The sequence below is a fragment of the Medicago sativa genome, chromosome 4 (assembly GCF_051527215.1).
Source record: "Medicago sativa cultivar Bolivia chromosome 4, Bolivia_mono, whole genome shotgun sequence".
In the NCBI taxonomy this organism is placed as follows: Eukaryota; Viridiplantae; Streptophyta; class Magnoliopsida; order Fabales; family Fabaceae; genus Medicago; species Medicago sativa.
In genome coordinates, this window is record NC_140752.1 from 28,660,429 (window position 1) to 28,680,888 (window position 20,460).

General features: G+C 38.2%; 1 long non-coding RNA gene, 1 other non-coding gene and 1 pseudogene across 3 annotated transcripts; 1 reads left to right on the forward strand and 2 right to left on the reverse strand.

Moving 5' to 3' along the window:
* The first annotated feature begins 1,107 nt into the window (after positions 1 to 1,107).
* On the forward strand, positions 1,108 to 2,732 carry LOC146927522 (UDP-glucosyl transferase 73CC6 pseudogene; annotated as a pseudogene). The gene has a single exon (XR_015005702.1). The product of XR_015005702.1 is annotated as a UDP-glucosyl transferase 73CC6 pseudogene (transcript).
* Positions 2,733 to 5,264: 2,532 nt separating this feature from the next.
* Positions 5,265 to 7,558, reverse strand: LOC146927523 (uncharacterized). The gene is made up of 2 exons (XR_015005706.1): positions 7,260 to 7,558; positions 5,265 to 5,483 (listed from the first exon to the last, which is right to left on the reverse strand). It is a non-coding gene; the product is annotated as an uncharacterized LOC146927523 (long non-coding RNA).
* Positions 7,559 to 12,912: 5,354 nt separating this feature from the next.
* On the reverse strand, positions 12,913 to 13,019 carry LOC146927524 (small nucleolar RNA R71). Its single transcript, XR_015009186.1, has one exon. It is a non-coding gene; the product is annotated as a small nucleolar RNA R71 (small nucleolar RNA).
* Positions 13,020 to 20,460: the final 7,441 nt, after the last annotated feature.

Genomic DNA, 20,460 nt, shown 5'->3' on the forward strand with positions numbered 1-20,460 from the left:
CTTCTCTCTCCATCCTTTGTTCACTCTTTAAAAAAATCTATTAGGTCCAAGCAATGCTTGAACTTTTATCTATGGAGTGACTTTATGAAAACATCCACCAAATTTTCTTCCGATACAACTTTCTCTATAACAATTTCCTTAAATCCGATCTACCAGGGCCGGCCTAAGGGTAAAGCCACCAATGCCCTCGCTTTACTCCCCACAACAAAAAAAATCATTTTTCATTAGATTTTATAAGAAAAAAAGCCTCATATTCTAATAAAAAAAAGCCCATGTATTCAATCTTGCTTTAGCCTCACTTATTTTCAAAAATTATTAGGCCGGCCCTGCAATCTACAATAAACCATATCATACATGGTGCTTCCTACCACACTTGTATATGGTGTACCCTCCATCTTCTCATCCTCAAATTGAGGATAATGTGTCAGAAGTTTTGTTTGATGATTCAAAGGAGTGTCAGTGGTCATAGCACTACTCTTTATGAGTTGTCCCACCACTTTCTTTAGGTAAACATATTGAGATAAGAACAATTCATCCTTGTCCTAGTTTTCACGATATTGTTCTCAAATATGCTCTTAGCAACACCAAAAAATTTCATCTCGAGTTTGGGGACTAATTTCTCCCTTGTATAAAAAACGAGAGACTAATTTGGTATTATTTCTTGCCAGGGACTCATTTGTGTGATGAAACTCATTCACACTAAATGTTTTGTTAAACGTAAAAAAAATCATATGTTTGAATCGGTACTTCAATATATTAAATATTTCTACAAATTTTATCATTTGAATTGTACTTATAAAAGATGTCCACTTTATTCTTAAAAGATCAAATATAGAAAATAATGAATCAAGATTCAATCATTTACAAAAAAAATATTTTAAAAATTATCCACGCAGTTCACGAGCTATGGTTTTCTCAATATAAACAATAACTAATAAAATATGCAGCGCGTGTAGCTCGCTATTGCAAGTATATGTTTTTTTAATGAATCCTTTCATTATCTTTGCACCGTCTTTAATTTAGATAAATGATATAGTGACCAATAATACATTCATAATTCATCAATCAACCCCTTTTATAAATACTTATAAGTTGCAACAGATTAAGAACATAGAGCACTAACACCAAGAAGAAGAAAAAAAGAGGTAGAAGAATCACATAAGCTAAAAATGGGAACAGAATCCAAGCCCTTGAAAATCTACATGCTCCCATTTTTTGCACAAGGACACTTAATCCCTCTTGTAAACTTAGCTCGTTTAGTAGCATCAAAAAACCAACATGTAACCATCATAACAACACCTTCCAATGCACAACTCTTCGATAAAACAGTCGAAGAAGAGAAAGCCCTCGGCCACCATATTCGCGTCCATATCATCAAATTCCCATCAGCCCAACTCGGCCTCCCTACCGGCGTTGAAAATCTTTTTGCTGTTTCCGATAACCAAAATGCCGGTAAAATTCACATGGCTGCTCATTTCATTAAACCAGATATCGAAAACTTCATGAAAGAAAACCCGCCCGATGTCTTCATTCCTGATATCATGTTCACCTGGAGTGAATCCACGGCTAAAAACCTTCAAATTCCACGGCTTGTTTTTAACCCGATTTCAATTTTCGATGTTTGTATGATTCAAGCTATACAATCTCATCCTGAAGCTTTTGTTTCTGATTCGGGACCTTATCAAATTCCCGGTCTTCCTCATCCACTTACACTTCCAATTAAACCATCACCAGGTTTCGCAAGACTCACAGAATCACTGATACAAGCTGAAAATGATTCTCATGGCGTTATTGTTAATAGCTTCGCTGAACTTGATGAAGGTTACACCGAATATTATGAGAATCTCACCGGACGTAAGGTTTGGCACGTGGGACCGACTTCTCTGATGGTGGCAATCCCCAAAGAAAAGAAAGAAGTAAGTACTGAAAATGATTCCTCTAAAACGAAACACGAGAGTCTCACATGGCTCGATACTAAGGAACCAAGTTCGGTTCTTTACATTAGCTTCGGGAGTTTATGTCGTTTATCAAACGAACAACTTAAGGAGATGGCTAATGGAATCGAAGCGTCAAAGCATCAATTCCTTTGGGTGGTTCATGGAAAAGAAGGAGAAGATGAAGATAATTGGTTACCAAAAGGTTTTACAGAGAGGATGAAGGAAGAGAAGAGAGGAATGTTGATCAAAGGATGGGTTCCGCAAGCGTTAATATTGGATCATCCATCTATAGGCGGTTTCTTAACGCATTGTGGCTGGAACGCGACCGTGGAAGCTATAAGCTCTGGAGTACCAATGGTTACAATGCCCGGATTCGGGGATCAATATTACAACGAGAAATTGGTGACTGAGGTGCATCACATTGGCGTGGAGGTTGGCGCCGCGGAGTGGAGCATGTCGCCTTATGATGCTAAGAAGACTGTGGTGAGTGCAGAAAGGATAGAGAAAGCTGTGAAGAAATTGATGGATAGTAATGGTGAAGGTGGAGAAATAAGAAAAAGGGCTAAAGAGATGAAAGAGAAAGCATGGAAAGCTGTTCAAGAAGGTGGATCATCACAAAATTGTCTTACAAAACTTGTTGATTACCTTCATAGTGTGGTAATTACCAAACCAGTAGAGCTAAACTAGCTAGTGTGCTAGTTTTAATTTTCCTTTTTCTTAGTTCTGTTCTATCTATAATTTGATTTTAAATGTTTTCAAATCAATAAAAAAAAACATGAATAATTTGATCTTCAATGTTTTCAAATCAATAAAATAAAAAGTTAAAATATGTTTTTTCGTCTGATTATTTTTTTGTCCCTATAAAACAAGTGTCATTGGAAACATAGACATATTTAATCCTCCTCTCAAAAGAAAAATATACATATTTAATCCTAAAATAAATTACAATTAAAAATAGATTTAAAACAATATAAAATGTGTTTTGTTCCATGTACTCCTTCCATCTCATATTAGATCATCCACAACAGAGACCCGATTTAAGTGCCTAAATGGGACCCATTTGTCCACGTCACTCATTTTACAATAATACTTAATTAATAAGCATCAATTTTCTCCAACCCAGCACCATAAAAGAATTTACTAAATAGGTCTCACAAATAATTTTATATCATTACATTTCAACAAAAATTTATTTAATTCATTAGGTGTCTCATTTTAGTTTTACACGGGTATTACGAAAATGATTAATATAGTTAATTTCAATGTTAAAATATGTTTCATTTACTAAACACATTTATTAATTATAATTAGTGGAGTAGTTATAGATGATTGAATTGTAATATATAAGAGTATGTTAGTGGAAAAAATAATAAATGTTGTATTGATATTGTAGAAGGCACAAATATTTTGAGACAAAGAAAATTAGAAAAGATGGCACGTATTGTGAAATGAAAGGAGTAATTTAAAACCCAATCATGGAATGAATTTTCTCACATCCCATCCTCGTAGGTGTTAGGTATAACACGCTAAATCCCGATGTTGATTTATTAAAAAATAAGAATATATAAAAAGGATGTTACAAAACTCATCATGTGTCATTAAAAAAAAACAATATTAATTCATACTTTAGCAGCACAAATAATTCAACAATAGAATATTCATGTCTTCAACATCAATGATAAAATAACAAGAGTTCCATAAGATTCTAACTCAAAAGGAAATAAATTTCAATGTTAAAGCCCAACCTTAGTGTTACATACCAGAGCATCGTTTTGTATGCATGTTTATTCATCTACTAATATAAAAGGGAATAGACGGAAAATATTTTCATCGCCACCTTCTAAGTCGTCCCATAACTAGTCTTCTTCAACCTGAGTATTTGTACCGCAAGAGTACAGTCACCATAAAACACAACAGCAAAGGGATGAGAATATTCATCACGACATTAAATTGGAATAAATGAATAGATACAAAAGTCTTAGCATCGTTGGTCATCTTTTACAATCATACTCATAATATTTCATCATTGTTTTACGACATCAACACGTTAATACCAATGCTAGGTGATGTGCGGATTAGGCAAGTGTATCAAATCGTTTACCAAGTAATAAAGTGATAAGTAGAGTATCGTATCCACAGGGACTGTCGTTTAGTCCAAAAAAATCGTGTTAGTTATTTTTAAGTTGGAGATATAATAAAAGTTAAGGTTTAGAGAGTTGAAATTTTTATCTGTTTGCAACAGAGCAAGTTTACCTGTTTTTGGTTGCAAAAAAAGTAAGCAGCGGTTAGGATTCTTCGAATCCCCTCTATTTATATTGTTGGATATTAAATAACAGTGATGTCACGTTTATTTATCTTAGGTAGACTATACAAGTGATGAGGCTGTTGGGACGTGGCTAATCTAGAAGGTTGGAAATTGCACATGTTGATCACACAGTGATCCTTATGTGTGGGGTCTATAAATCTCGGTTATCTAGGTCTATCCCTCCGAAGTCTGATTGAACTTGTTGATCACACGGTGATCCTTACGTGTGGGGTCTTACCGTCTCTAAGGTAATTGAAAGCATAGACTTTATATTGGCTTTACAAGATTTCCCAAGGCAATGAAGGCCAAGGTTCTTATAGGTCTACCCATCTATGAATCTTAAGACACTCATAGCACACTATCTCTCGCACTAATTAGTAGTTCTACAAACGGGAAACCCTGTCTCGCCTTACTAAGGATTTAAGAGGTTCTATTAGGCTATGAATTATTTCCTTCAAGTAGGTACTTGTTTCCTTAATCACTAACTAGTTACCTTCTAGGTTCAGCAGATTTTACTCAGTATTAGTAATGTCACCTCCTAAGTACTTACTACTATGGTCAACTCGCTTTCGGTATCTTTCGCTAGTTACTAACTAATTACTTCCTAAATAGATAAATATTAGTAGCAAGAAATAAAAATCAAGATATAAGCATCAAAATAGTAATATCAATATTAGGCTCTGTCACAACCTAAGTATCTAATCTAGGGTTGCACCAACTACAGAAATAAACTAAGGAATTTCCTAATAAAACTTAGTAGCGAACAAAAGATAAATAAAATAAAAAACGACATTAAAATAAATAAATATCCAACAAAAAAAAATAAAAATAGAGGTTCATCTTAGAGCTCTAACCTAAAAAGAATTAGTTACACATGGTAACTAAAAACAAATTACTAAAGATAAAAACATACCCTAGAAAATCAAGAAAAAGATAGAAACTCTTCTGAAGCTTCAGAGTTGCCTTCCTCTTGAACTGCCATTGTAACACCCATACCAGACGTGTCTAGAAAGTCTAGCACGTGCGTTAATATTAGTACTGGATACATTAAAATATACAACAATTAAAAACTTCAAATGAATAATATTTACATCAAGTTACGTTCGTATGAATAATAATACAACACAACTCATCCATACATAAAAATACATCCTTGATGTCCATAACGTCCTGCAGCTTTACGAACGAACCCTTGAAGTAATATCCATCCGGCTCCGAACATGCATAAACATCCTGCTTATCTGAAACAAATAAGGATTGGGATGAGACATAATGTCTCAGTGAGTTCCCCTAAATCCTAGGCTATAGGCAACCTCAAGGGGAAACCTACGGTCACCACGTGTCTACATTACAACCTGACGGTTGATTATACGTGTGTGGGGACTTGCATGCTTAGACGGTGGTGCATACTAGAGCCATCATAATCATATCTTAACTTGTTATAGGTTTCTCATCTATACATGTCATGGCGGTTAAGGGAACCTAAACCGCATTGCCAAGCATACGCTTTACGTAACATGGCCTAAACATAAATAACATAGCATATTCATGACATGATTCTAAACCGGACGATTGGGGAAACCTAAGGTCGTCACGGCATAGCTTTCTTTACTTGTCCTATACATATCTAGCTCTCGTCTAATAGCATATCATGCTCTTGTTCTTGTTCTTATACATAATCATACATGGGCTCGATCATGAGCATAAACATAACATAATCATAATCATAATAAACATAATCGTGTCTAAGTTCATTAATTGGTTAGCGTTGAACAAACAGTTATTATCTTGATTCATTTTTACGGATAGTCCCGGGTGGAGTAACCCCGAGATCAATCCCATACATGACCGATGTACATACATCGGACTCCCTCGGTGTCGTGCGGGTCCCTTGCGGCTTAAACCGTTCCCCTTAGGTCGAGAACCTCCCGTATCCCACTAGCGTGGATAACAAGAGACACGAGCACCTACGTCTTGTTACTCAGTGACATGCGGGTCCCTTGCAGCTTAAATCGTTCTCATTACGAGAACCCCTTGTATCCCCCTAATGTGGATATCAAGAGACATGTCACCTACACATATTAAATCATGGTCTTGTCGTGCATATAAGTTAAACATATACATATTCGCCTATTTACCTCGGAACCTTAGTCGATTCGATTGGCGATAACTTATACTTATTCATACTTAACCTAGTGGAGGGGTCTAACCTATCAATCCACAACTTACATATTTGCTAAGCCATTCTAGCTCATGTGCGAAGAGATTACACTTCGCCTCTTATCAATCTAGGGATTCTTGCTATTTTCTAGTTCTCGACTAGCTAAGCCGAGGCTCTACATACATTCCCTTTCTTAGTTCATTGCTACCCCATCATGCTTAAACTCTCTTGAGCCATCCTTATGTTACATGCTAAGATTGCCACGATTAATGATGCAAGGATCAATTGACGATGTGTGCAAATTTTCAATAATTTCTAAAGACCGAAAATGCCATAAACCCAAGTTTCAAGCCGTTTATAAATTCCATGATTTGATAAAGCCAAACTTGTTCCAGTAGAAAGATAAGTGAAAACAGCAAAAGAACACGTCGAAACGATCGCTACGGACCCCCACACGACTGCCCCCAAGCACCCGAACGCAGAACAACGCGAACGTTGTCCTGTCTGGGGCGCCTGGCGCCAGGAGTAGGGCGCCTAACGCTAGCTCCCTGTGTGTGGGCACCTAGCGCCCTTGTACAGGCGCAGCGCTCCGAAGCTTGAGTTTTCGAATGTTTCGGCTGCGGGTTTTCGCCATTTTCGACCCAAAATTCGTCCAATTAGACCCTGTAATGCACCAAACTCATCCAACAACATGTATGGACTTAATTTAAGACATCTCATGGCAATATTAACATATAATCAACAAGATTTACTTTGGGGTACTAAATTTTCATATAAGCTAAACTCACATTAAATCATGTTTTACTACACAAGATTGAGTAAACCCAAGGGTAGAATATCTATCTATGGAACTCACCTTGCACAAATGAAGTGAACTTCAAGTTTCCTCAAGCTCTACACCAAACCCTAAAATCTCTACTATTGAAGAAAAGGAAAAACAAGATGATGAGACTTGTTCCTACACACCCAAAGCTTGCTTGTTCTCTTGCTTGTAAGATTTTGAACTTTGGTTTACTCCCAAAGAAGAAGGAGGATCGGTTCTTAGAGAGAGGAGAGAGCACAAGAAAATTGTTCTAACCTAGAGTGAGAAAGACAAAGGAAATAATGAAGATTTTGGGTCCAAATTTACTTATATACTCCTCAAACTCAAAAGTCCATAATACCCTTAGTCTTAATCGCGTCTAGCTTGACACTAATGCATAAGTCGTATTAAACTGACATCTCTTAATTAATGTTTCCTTCAAACTTTATTTCCGCAACATTAATCCTCTGGCACGATCGACTGATAACGTTCTGATACATTTAGCCGATAAAATTCCATTAGCTGACGAGCGGGATATTACATTCTACCCCCCTTAAAAAAATTTCGTCCTCGAAATTTAGAGATCGACTACTAATCGTCATGACAAAAACTTACCATCTATGGTCTGAGCCAAACATTTTCCATTCATACATAACCAAAGGGTTCATCGCATCATGTCCTCATAATGTTTCTTAACCCGCATATAACTGAACATAGCCTTCTTGATCTTATTATCACTCAAACTTAAAGCTTTCTTTGTATATCATGACTTGGAACTTACCCACTTAACATAAACCATTCATAAAGGTATCTTAACATAAACACTCAGGATTTGCTTTTTTTAACTGGAATCCTATCGGATACCAGGTTTGCCTTGTAGTGCTTATTGCAACATAAAACATCTTATTATACATATACATAGTTAAAACATAATTCTCCTTATAGCACCTTGAGACATACTCCTCTTTTACACATTACTTATCTTGACGATTCCACGAATCTCTTGTCTCTTTTTAGAGTCTTATTAAACCTTCTGATCTCATAACCATTCTCTTAGCATTCGAATTCATGGTAACTCATATAACTTGTCATAGAGAAGCATAATTTATACACTCCGATACATCTCTCATCTGACAACCAGTATTGTTGCTCGTATGTTCTCAAAATTTCCGACTTAGGCCACTTACATTCGAATACTCTTAGCATATACTCGTGCGTCTCATAAGACTTTTCAAAAAAAAACTGTTGTTTACTTCATCAAATCTTACCTTACATAGTGTCCTACATACTCTCAAGTGTCGCACCTTGTTAGATAATAGCAATACTTGTTCTAACATCTTGATTAAGGAAATTTTCTAAACCTTGAGTATTTGGGTCCTTGGAACGAATAATTGTATAACTCAAAAGAAAATATGAAATCATGTTTTTAAAATAATCATCGCCCCAAAGTCCCTTACTACCCGTTTTAACTTTAAAAGTTATAAATCATAGTTCAAAATCTTCATAGCAAGTATCGTGATCATTTAACAAGTTTGACATAGGAGAGTATGCACTTCCTCGTGCATAACTCATGGTTTATATCTCCATCCATAATGAAATTCTTGAACTTCAAAAGTAACTCCTATATTATTCTTTCTTGACTTACATACATACCTTGGAGACTCACATACTTGCATAACATAAATCATATAGGATCCTTGACCCTCATAACATTATCTCATTTCCTCGTTCTAAGAACAATAAACTTGAATCTTCAAAACATCGTGTCCGGTTACGATCACATATTGTTACCTTATCCTACATAACACTTCTTCTTTAAATACCAGCTTCACACTTGATAATTCAATCATTACTTTGAGTCACAAAAAGAAACCTCTCGACTTTTACATGTATTTCTCTTATCATAGCACATACTCTTCATTTATGGTGACTCTAGCCTTTCCTATCTTACTTAGATGAAGACACATCCACATACCTTAACCCTTTTCATGACTGACTACATAAGTCTCCTTTCTTACTTAACATTTCGACAACTTCTCGCTTGTCCCATAATGCTCTAACGAAGGCTTTTACTATCTTAGTCCATGTTCCATGATTACTATTAACAACTATGTCAATTTAACTTTCGTTGCGCCACTCTGATTCCCACCAGTTGGCCTTAACCAATACTATAATCCATTAAGACAACTAAAACTTCACATATGAGTATCATCTTCTTGAACTCTTCCTCAAAACCTTTCATGTGGCGAACTTTGCCATAAACATGCACCTCACAATACCTTGCAAGATTGGATCTCGCGGTAGACTTGTCGAATTACCATATTACTTTACTTGGGAATAGACCTTACTTTCTCACTAGTTGAGTTCACCTCATAACATACACTTATCATACATAAACTTGTTTATGAGAAATCTTGAATTCCCATAGGATTCCCATAGTAGACTTATCATAAATTCATACATACTTTTCTTGATCATACTTCATTGTATTCTTGTATTCTCGCGTACTATGTTTTGCGTAATCAAACGAATGCTTGCTCGTTAATTTCTTTCTTTAAGTAAACATTTTAATCTAACATACGGGTCATTGGAGTTGACGATTTCTATTTATATAAAAACGTAATAAGTTTGGCCCCAGTCGTTGCATCAAAAATCACGGAATAAGCTACAATTGTGCCATCAAACCTTAGTTCCGGTGAGTTTAGCCCACTCTACGTGAGTCGTAACAACCGGTACCTGCAAAATTTCTTTTAAATCCCAGAACGCCATCTCCAATCACCCATATGCATGTATTCATTTTCAAAATTCTGAAAAACTTTAGAATTCATCATCATGACGAGCCTTAACAAGTCAATCAAGCAAAACATAGATCCAGGGAATACTCATAACTTCATTGAATCTGAAAATCTTGTGACTCTGCATAATCCTTTACCACTTACCTTTCATCTCATGCATGTGCATTCCCTTTATCCAGTCATATGCCGGAACTTTAAAACTTCTGACCCAAGCTCTTCGTCAGCTCTTGCTACGTTAACTTCTAATGTTACCTTGAACCGGATTGATTCCGTTAATAGTTGTCCATGCATTTTCTTCCTTAGAAATCATAGGATGTGATGTGCATTCAATACTTGATGTTATAGAGAGTGCTGGTTACCTAAAAGATTGTAAAAACAACCCCCAATAGCTACTAAGGCCCTAGAGACGAAATGACAGTTTTTGGAAAAACTGAAAATTTTCGCCCCAGTTTCGCTATTGGCGTATTTTCTAAAAATTAGTTTTCAAGAAAACATACTTCACATAAAAATATCATTTTCTCAAGTAATCTGATGCACATCATTCATTCTGGTCATCATAAAAAAATAATTTCATAACTGTTGCACGACAAGCATTAACACCAATCAATTCAATTCACGGCACATTAGAAACCATTGTCTTGTTCATCATATCACTTGACATAAAAATTCCACATAAGACTTCAACTTCATCCAACATACATGTGCTCAACTTCATTCAATATTAGAACCTTATTCTCGCTGAACATATAAATCTTGATCTTCCGTTCTCATATCTCAATTCATGAGAGCTTACTAACTCCATCAACACATATCGACTTATCCTTAACTTGTAGTCTTGTACTTACGTTCCAGAATATATATATATATATATATATATATATATATATATATATATATATCCAACTTCTTCACTTACAGATACATGAAGTATCACTAACATCATACTCGAATTTGTCGGAACGTTCTTTCTTAACATGCCTTACATTCCTGGAGGATTCACACTTGTGCTTGATTAGTTCACCGGCCACCTTTTGGCACGATTGATGACACTAGGTCATATAGCACTTTTGCTTTGATTTCTATGTACTTTCAGTTAAGTTCAGGTGATTTGCATGAGTTATGAGCCACAGAGAGGTGAAAATTTAAGTGCACAAGTACATAAACCATCGTACTACGATCTGTAGCATCGTACTACGATTTGAAGGCATTTTGGAAGGCTGAAGTTACTGGAAAAATCGTAGTGCGATGTGTTTTCATCGTACTACGATATCAAGGAGCGTTGATTGATGATCTGGGTTTAATGAGGCATCGTACTACGATCTACCAGCATCGTAGTACGATTTTGGCGTGTTACAATTTTTCTATAAAAGCCAGAATGTTCTCTTTGCAAAGGGTTCGGATTTTTTACGGAGAAAAGCTTGAATTGGAGTCTGAAGCATTGAGCCGACGGTGGGAAACCATCAAAACTCATAGTCAGTCATCAATTGAATGTAATGAATTCTTCTTTTTCATTTGTGATTTGTGCTTTAGCTATGAGTAGCTAGATCTATTGTGATTAGGTCATGAGATGACTCTGTACTAGCTCATTTGATGTAACCTGAAACTTTTACATTTATGAATTTCAATCTAGTTTATTCAGCATATGTTGTTCTCCTTGCTTTTATGATCCTGACCAGATATAATTGATTTAAGAGATTTTATGACTACTGACAATAGCGTTTATCTCGGAAATATTTATGCTGTTCTTTCTAACGGACAATCTAGGGATAGAGCGTTGTTAGACCGTGATCATTGAAATTAACGAATCAATTAGCCTTTGATGATTATAGGTTCACCTAAGGGATTAGGGAATTATAATTAGATAAGAGGACTTAGGATCAAGGGATTGACCTAAGTTAAATTGTTAATTTGTCGTTGACTTTGTGAAATTCGTAAAGTAAAGATTACAGGTTACTTAATGGGTGATGTATAGATGATTCGATTGACCTAGTCATCTCTTTAAACATTTTAAGAACCAATTTTATATTCTTTCGTTTTAAATTACAAATTGCACTTAAAAATCCAACTGCCTAGGGCAACCCCCTTATTTAATCACATCTTAACATAGACGTTCTTGTTTAGTAGAAATCAAAACAGTCCCTGAGGATACGAATTATTTATTACTCCGATATTGATTAGTACACTTGCTAATTATGTATCAAGTTTTTGGCGCCGTTGCCGGGGACTGTTGATTAATTTCAACAAGGCAACAACGTTAATTGTTAAGATTTCTGTCATTTAAATTTTTGTATGTATTTAAAAATATCTATTGATTTTTTGTGGTGCAGTGCTACTAAGGTATTCTTTTGCTGTGTATGCGAGGTAGAGTCCAACCTGAGGACTTGCAGTTCAATCCGGAGATCAAAAAGGCCGCAAGAGCTAATCGAAGAGCAGTTAGGTTAGCAAGACTAGCTGAGAATACAAGCCAAGGTTCTTCATCAGCTGAAATTCAGGACATTGAACCTGAACCGGAAACCATAATTATGGAAGAACCGCCACCACCACAAAGACCTATGATGGGGGACTATGGATTGGATGCCAACCGTGGTCATCTAACTCATGTCTTCCAACCAGCCAACCCGGTAGCTTTTGACATTAAGAGTTCTGTCCAACAAAACCTTATGGAGAACCAATATGATGGGCGTGATGACAAAAGCCCTCATGAGCACCTGAGCCATTTCCATGAAACATGTCAGTTCTGTGTGCCCCCTGCTCATATCACTGAGAGCCAAAAGAAGCTTAGATTATTCCCTTTCACTCTAACCGGTAGAGCCAAAGATTGGTTGCTGTCCATACCTAGTGGAACCATTCAAACGTGGGATGAACTTGAGCTTAAATTCCTTAAGAGATTTTTCCCTATGTCAAAATACTGGGAGAAGAAACATGAGATAACCAACTTTAAACAAGGGGAGGGTGAGACCTTGTATGATGCTTGGGAGCGTTTTAACCTTTTGCTTAAGAGATGTCCTGCACATGGCTTAGATGAAAAATCTTATCTCCAAGTCTTTACCGAAGGGTTAACCGCTAACCATAGAATGTTCTTAGATGCATCTTCAGGTGGGAGTATGAGAACCAAAACTGATCATGAAGTCCGAGACCTGATAGAGAACATGACCCAAAATGAGCATCGAGCTGATGCTGAGAAAAAGAAGAGGGGAATGTTTGAGGTGAGTGACAACACTGCTATCTTGGCCAATCAAGCAGCCATGAACAAACACCTGGAAACCTTGTCTAAACAAGTCCAAGCCATAACCTTGGGACAAACACAAGCCCAACATGCCCAAGTACAACAAGTGCAACAAAGGTGTGATTTTTGCCAAGGAGATCATCCAAATGGTGAGTGTACCTTAGAGGGATCCAGTGAGGAAGCAAATTTCATGGGAAATTATCAAAAAAATAATCCCTACTCTAACACTTACAATCCTGGATATGCCAAACATCCTAACCTGAGTTACTCCAACACAAATACCCTTAACCCTCTTCTTCCTAACCCTCAACGCCAACAACCGCAGCAACAACAAAGACCCCCAGCAGCTTGGGAAGAGGCCATGACTAAATTCATGCAAATGACTCAAACCAATTTGGAGGAGATGAAAGCAAGCCAGGAAGCTGAAAGGAAAAATAATGAGGCAGCCCGAAAAATGTTTGAAACTCAAATTGGGCAGATGGCAAAACAGATGGCTGAGCACACTAAGGGAGGATTTTCAGGCAACACTCAAGACAATCCAAAGAACAATGAGAGTTGCAAGGCTATTGAGTTGAGAAGTAAGAAGGTGTTGACACCTTTACCCCCAAAGGTGACTAAAAAGAATGAAACAGTTGAGGTGGAGGAGTATGAACAAGAAGTAGTTGAAAATGATAAGGCGTAGTTGAAAATGAACATGAAGAGAAAAATTCAGAGGGAGAAAAAAATAAAGAGGGAGAAAAAAGTGAGAAGTTGATTGATGAGGAGTCTATGTTGAGGAAGACGAAGAGCCAGCTCCTTGAAGATGGTGAGAAGAAACAAGTTGTCCCTCCGTATGTGAAATTGCCTTATCCGCATCTATCAAAGAAGAAAGAGAAGGAGGCTGGTCAATTCAAAAAGTTTATGGAGCTGCTATCTCAACTCCAAGTTAACATCCCTTTTAGTGAGGCCATTGAACAGATGCCGTTGTATGCCAAGTTTATGAAAGACTTGCTAACCGGAAGAAGGAAACCTAGAGATGGTGAAAATATCGCCCTATCAGAAAATTGCAGTGCCATCCTTCAGAAGAAACTACCTCCTAAATTGAAAGACCCAGGCGCTTTCACCATTCCTTGCACTATTGGGAAGGTGAATGTCGGAAGAGCATTATGTGACTTGGGGGCTAGCATTAATCTGATGCCGCTCTCTATGATGAAAAAGTTAGGATGCGGGGAACCCAAACCAACAAAGATGACCCTCACACTAGCCGATCGTTCTATTTCTCATCCTTATGGAGTGTTGGAAGACGTGTTGGTGAAGGTAAATGAGCTGATGTTTCCTGCTGATTTTGTTATTCTAGACATGGAGGAAGATGAGGAGACACCTTTGTTGTTGGGAAGACCCTTCTTAGCAACGGGAAGAGCCTTGATTGATGTTGAAATGGGTGAGTTGATACTACGGTTTCAGAATGAACAAGTTGTATTTAATATCTTTGAGGCCATGAAGCATAGGAATGATCATCCTCAGTGCTATAGGGTTAATGTGATTGATAGCCTAGTTGATGAAACAAATCAAGAAGAAACTCCTGTGCAACCATTAGAAAGAGTGATGGCAAATTCGATTGAAGTTGATGAGAGGAATACTAATGATGAAGTTGATGAGTGTGTGCAGCAATTGAAGGCATTGAAAGTTGAATCCTCAAGCAGAAAATTTGAAGTTTTAGCAGCAAAATGTGAGGAGAAAACAACTGCACCAGAATTGAAGGAACTCCCATCCCATTTGAAGTATGTGTTTTTAAGTGAAGATGCCAGCCATCCAGCTATCATAAGTAGCACCTTATCCTCTCTTGAAGAAGAAAAGTTGATGAGAGTTCTTAAAGAAAACAAGGCAGCTCTTGGGTGGCACATATCAGATTTAAAGGGAATCAGTCCAGCCTATTGTATGCATAAAATTCATTTGGAGGCTGAATATAAACCGGTGGTCCAACCCCAAAGGCGCCTTAACCCCACAATGAAAGAGGTGGTCAAGAAAGAAGTCCTTAAGTTATTGGATGCAGGCATGATTTACCCAATTTCAGATAGTGCATGGGTGAGTCCGGTGCATGTGGTACCCAAGAAAGGAGGGATGACCGTGGTGGCAAACGAAAAGAATGAGTTGATTCCCACTCGGACGGTGACAGGTTGGAGGATGTGCATCGACTACCGAAGGCTGAATCAGGCTACTAGGAAGGACCATTTTCTGTTACCTTTCATGGACCAGATGCTGGAGAGGTTGGCTGGACAGGCCTTCTATTGTTTCTTGGATGGATATTCGGGGTACAACCAGATTGCGGTGTCGCCGGAAGATCAGGAGAAGACAGCGTTCACATGCCCATTTGGTGTGTTCGCCTATCGAAGAATGCCCTTTGGATTGTGCAATGCACCAGCCACTTTCCAAAGGTGCATGCTGGCCATCTTTGCAGACTTGCTGGAGAAGAACATAGAGGTATTTATGGATGATTTTTCTGTTTTCGGTAAGTCTTTTGATGATTGTTTACATCACTTGGATGTTGTTCTTAAGAGATGCATTGAAACTAACCTTGTTTTAAACTGGGAAAAATGTCACTTTATGGTGACGGAAGGTATAGTTTTGGGCCATAAAATCTCTGGGAAAGGCATCCAAGTTGATCAAGCAAAAATTGAGGTTATAGAGAAACTTCCTCCTCCCATCAATGTGAAGGGGGTGAGGAGTTTTTTGGGGCATGCTGGATTTTATAGGCGATTTATAAAAGATTTTTCAAAAATTGCTAAGCCCCTCTGTAACCTCCTTGTTAAAGAAAATGATTTTGTTTTTGATGCTGAATGTTTGGAGTCATTTTCATTAATTAAGAAAAAGTTGGTCACTGCGTCGGTAATCATTGCACCAAATTGGGACCTCCCATTTGAACTCATGTGTGATGCAAGTGATTACGCGGTTGGAGCAGTGCTTGGCCAACGCCATGAGAAATTTTTCCATGCCATCTATTATGCAAGTAAAGTTCTGAATGAAAATCAAGTCAATTATGCAACTACTGAAAAAGAACTGCTTGCTATAATTTTTGCTTTGGAAAAATTTCGCTCGTATCTCATTGGATCCAAAGTTGTTATTTTCACAGATCATGCAGCCCTGTAATTTTTGCTTACAAAGGGGGACTCTAAACCCAGGTTGCTGAGATGGATACTCTTATTACAAGAGTTTGATTTGGAAATCCGTGATAAGAAGGGAGTGGAGAATGTGGTGGCTGACCACCTCTCCCGTTTGGAAAATGAGGCGGTTACTAAGAAAGAGAAGGCCATTCAGGCCGAGTTTCCTGACGAACAGTTATTTGTGGTAGCTGAAAGGCCATGGTTTGCAGAGGAACTTGATCCCCGAGGATTTTACATATCAGCAGAAGAAGAAATTCTTCAAGGAGGCAAATTTTTATGTGTGGGATGACCCATACTTATTTAGAACTAATGCTGATGGTTTGTTGCGTAGATGTGTTGCAGGTGATGAGGTGAACAGTATCATGTGGCACTGCCATAGCTCAGTTTATGGAGGCCACCACAGCGGTGAAAGGACCGCAGCCATGATATTGCAAAGCGGGTTTTGGTGGCCAACCTTATTTAAGGATTGCCACGAGTTTGTCAAACAATGCGATAAGTGTCAGAGAACAGGTAAAATTTCTAGGAGGAATGAGATGCCCCTCAAGGGAATCCTTGAGATTGAACCATTTGATTGTTGGGGCATCGATTTCATGGGTCCATTCCCGTCCTCCTACTCTAATCTCTATATCCTTGTTTGTGTGGATTATGTGACCAAGTGGGTAGAAGCTGTAGCATGCATAGCTAATGATGCCCATACGGTCGTTAATTTTCTTAAGAAAAACATTTTTCCTAGGTTTGGGACCCCTAGAGTTTTGATCAGTGATGGGGGGAAGCACTTTTGCAATAAATACTTAGAAAGTGTTCTTGCGAAATATAATGTGAAGCATAAAGTTGCTACTCCCTATCATCCTCAAACTAGTGGGCAGGTAGAAGTGTCTAATAGACAATTGAAACAAATCCTAGAGAAAACGGTTGCATCATCTAGAAAAGATTGGTCTAAGAAACTTGATGATGCATTGTGGGCTTACAGAACTGCGTTTAAAACTTCCATTGGTTTCTCACCATTTCAGTTAGTTTATGGGAAGTCTTGTCATTTACCAGTTGAATTGGAACACAAGGCCTATTGGGCGATTAAATTTTTAAACTTTGATCACACATTGGCTGGTAAGGAAAGACTTCTTAAACTAAATGCATTGGAAGAAATGAGGTTGCAGGCGTATGAGAATGCGTCGATTTATAAAGAAAGAACAAAAAAATATCATGATCGCAACCTTGTTTCTAGGGAGTTTTATGCTGGGCAACCAGTGTTGTTGTTCAATTCCAGGTTAAATTTGTTTCCAGGAAAGTTGAAGTCCAAGTGGTCCGGACCGTTTATTGTGAAGAACGTGTCCCAAAATGGAGCTGTGGAGGTGATGACACCGGATGGTGAAAGAAGCTTTAAGGTGAACGGGCAAAGGCTGAAGCCCTATCATGGAGGTGACTTGCCCAAGGAAAGAGTGGGCCTGGTACTCACCGACCTTTAAAAGGTCGTCAGAAGTCAAGCTAATGACGGAAAACGAGCGCTGAGTGGGAGGCAACCCACTGAATTATGTTTCAGGTAATTTTTCATTTTCTGTGTAGATATACATGATAAAAAAAAATGTTTTCAATGTGATACAGAAGGAACAACTGCAAATATTTTCAAAGAGGCTTTAGAAAAATTTTCAGAGCAAAGAATCGTACTACGATATTTCACATCGTACTACGATGTGAGAAGCCAACAAAAGTGGTTCCTTCTGGAAAAATCGTAGTACGATATCCAGAAATCGTACTACGATAGTGAAGTCAAGAAAAGTCAAACGAGCAATAAAAATCGTACTACGATATCATATATCGTACTACGATATTTAAACTTTAGAAAACTGCTCGTCTCTGGAAATATCGCAGTACGATACAGGGACATCGTACTACGATCCAAAAAATTTTCTGTGTTCCTAACGGTTACAAAACACATCGTACTACGATATTAACCATCGTACTACGATTCTATTCTCCTATAAAACCTGAAGCCGCACCTTGTCATTCCATTTTCGCCCCAACCTAGCGAAGCTCTGTCACATTTTTTCCCAAATGCTCTTAATACCTTAAACCAAACCCAATCTACACCAAATTCTCATCTCTTCTCACTAATCCACCAACAAATCATCATCTTCATCAAACAAACCATCAACAACCCACAACAATCTCAACACTTCTCTCACACATTTCATCAAACACCTTCCGTACAAGTCAATTTCTTTCCCCCAACCCACACAAATGGCTAGAACTTCAGAAAACACCGAAATTCAACCACGAAAACGTACCCGAAACCAATCCAAAGCATCCTCATCAAACCCTCCACCACCAAATCAACCCCCAACTCAAACACAACCAACACAATCAACCACTTACCAACGTTTTAAAACGGAAAAGGCAGAGGAAAGATACCAAGAGATTAAGGAGAGGGATTTTGTTGGAGAACGAGCATTTGATGTTATCAATCTCACCGGACATCCCACTTTTGAAGCAACACTGAGGGAAAAAGGTTGGGAAGGCTTGACTGGCATGGTGACAAAGACAAGCAATAAGTCCATTGCTTTAGAATTTTTCGCAAATGCTTATGCGAAAGAGGAGAATAGAAATCTTGCAATTGTGAGGGGGAAGAAGGTAGTGTATGACGCAGGTAACATCAACGCTGCCTTGGGGTTGCCTGTTCCGGTAAGCTGTGATGTGGTACGGCGAATTTCCACTGCAAACTGGCCCAAGACCCAGGAAGAATGGGATGAACTACTGGTCGGGATAATGAAAGAAGGACAAGGGTGGAGGAGGAAGACCCCATCCAGCAATCCTCAAAGGATTAACACAGCACACTTGTTGCCAACCTATAGAGCATGGGCATCTTTCATCAATTCTACAATTGAAGGTACTTCTGCTGCTGCTCAAATGATATTGAATCGAGTGTTTATATTGTTAGTTCTCCTCTCAGAACATGAGCAGATGAATGTTGGAAGGCTGATTTCTCGCAGTATTAAGGAAATGGTGAGAACGAAGAGTTCGACATTGGGTCACAGCTGTTTGATAAATCTTTTATGTGAAAAGGCTGGGGTCCAAACTGAGCCATTGGATGTGTTTGTTAAATCTCAGAACCCTATTACGGACACCACATTGGAGGGGTATGAGAAGAAGATGCGAGAAGGCGGAGGTATCCAGAATGAACAAGGAGAGCAACCAGAAGTGCAGGGCGCACCTGAGGCTGAGTACCCACCTATGCACCCTGCATTGGCGGAGTATATCTACACATCAGCAAATTGGCAGGAGGAAGCATCATCTCAGCTGTTACTTGAGCCTCCCCGGTTCTCGGAACAATTTGCTGCGATGGCACTTCAGTACAAGAGGAAACCGACGGGTTCTTATAAGAGGTTTGGTGGCTCTAAAGATCGCATGGAGGGTTATTTTGAGGCTACTAGAAACAGGGCAGTTCAGCTTGAGAAGGATATTAGAGAAGACTTTGAGTACGGAGAGAATGTGGAGATTGCAAACATGTTAAGTACCGACCCTCCCGACTTGTCTGGAGACGATCAGCAAGACCAGATGGATGAGGAGGAGGGTTGACTCCAGACTCACAAAGCAGTAGTTTATTAGCTTTACATTTTTGTTTTCGTTGTTTTTGCACAATAAAAAACTGTGTGTTGTGACTACTGCTAGTGTATTAATTCTGTATACCCTCTTTTGTAATTGCATCTGCGTTTGTTTGTTATTAACGAATTTGCTTTGTTTTTGAATTTTACCAGTTTAGTAGCATTTATTCATCCATGGTATATCAAAAGTTCAAGGAGGAAGAGCTTGCACGAAGGTCTCGGTTGAAGTGTACGGCAATGTGAAACAACTTCCATAAACCTCAACCAGTAAGTTCCACAGCCAAAACTTTTATTTTTCAATTTTCACCAAATATGAGTGTTCCATACTGATGCTATTTCTGAGACTTGCGGATGTTCTTTATGTCGATTGGATAATGTTGCTTACACACTAAGGCAAAGTGTTTGTACCTTGAGCCTTTCAAGCCTACCTGTTGAATGTAATTTTTCCCATTTTTAAGCCAATTTTGAGCCAGTAGGTTAGACCCCGTTGTTTCGGTG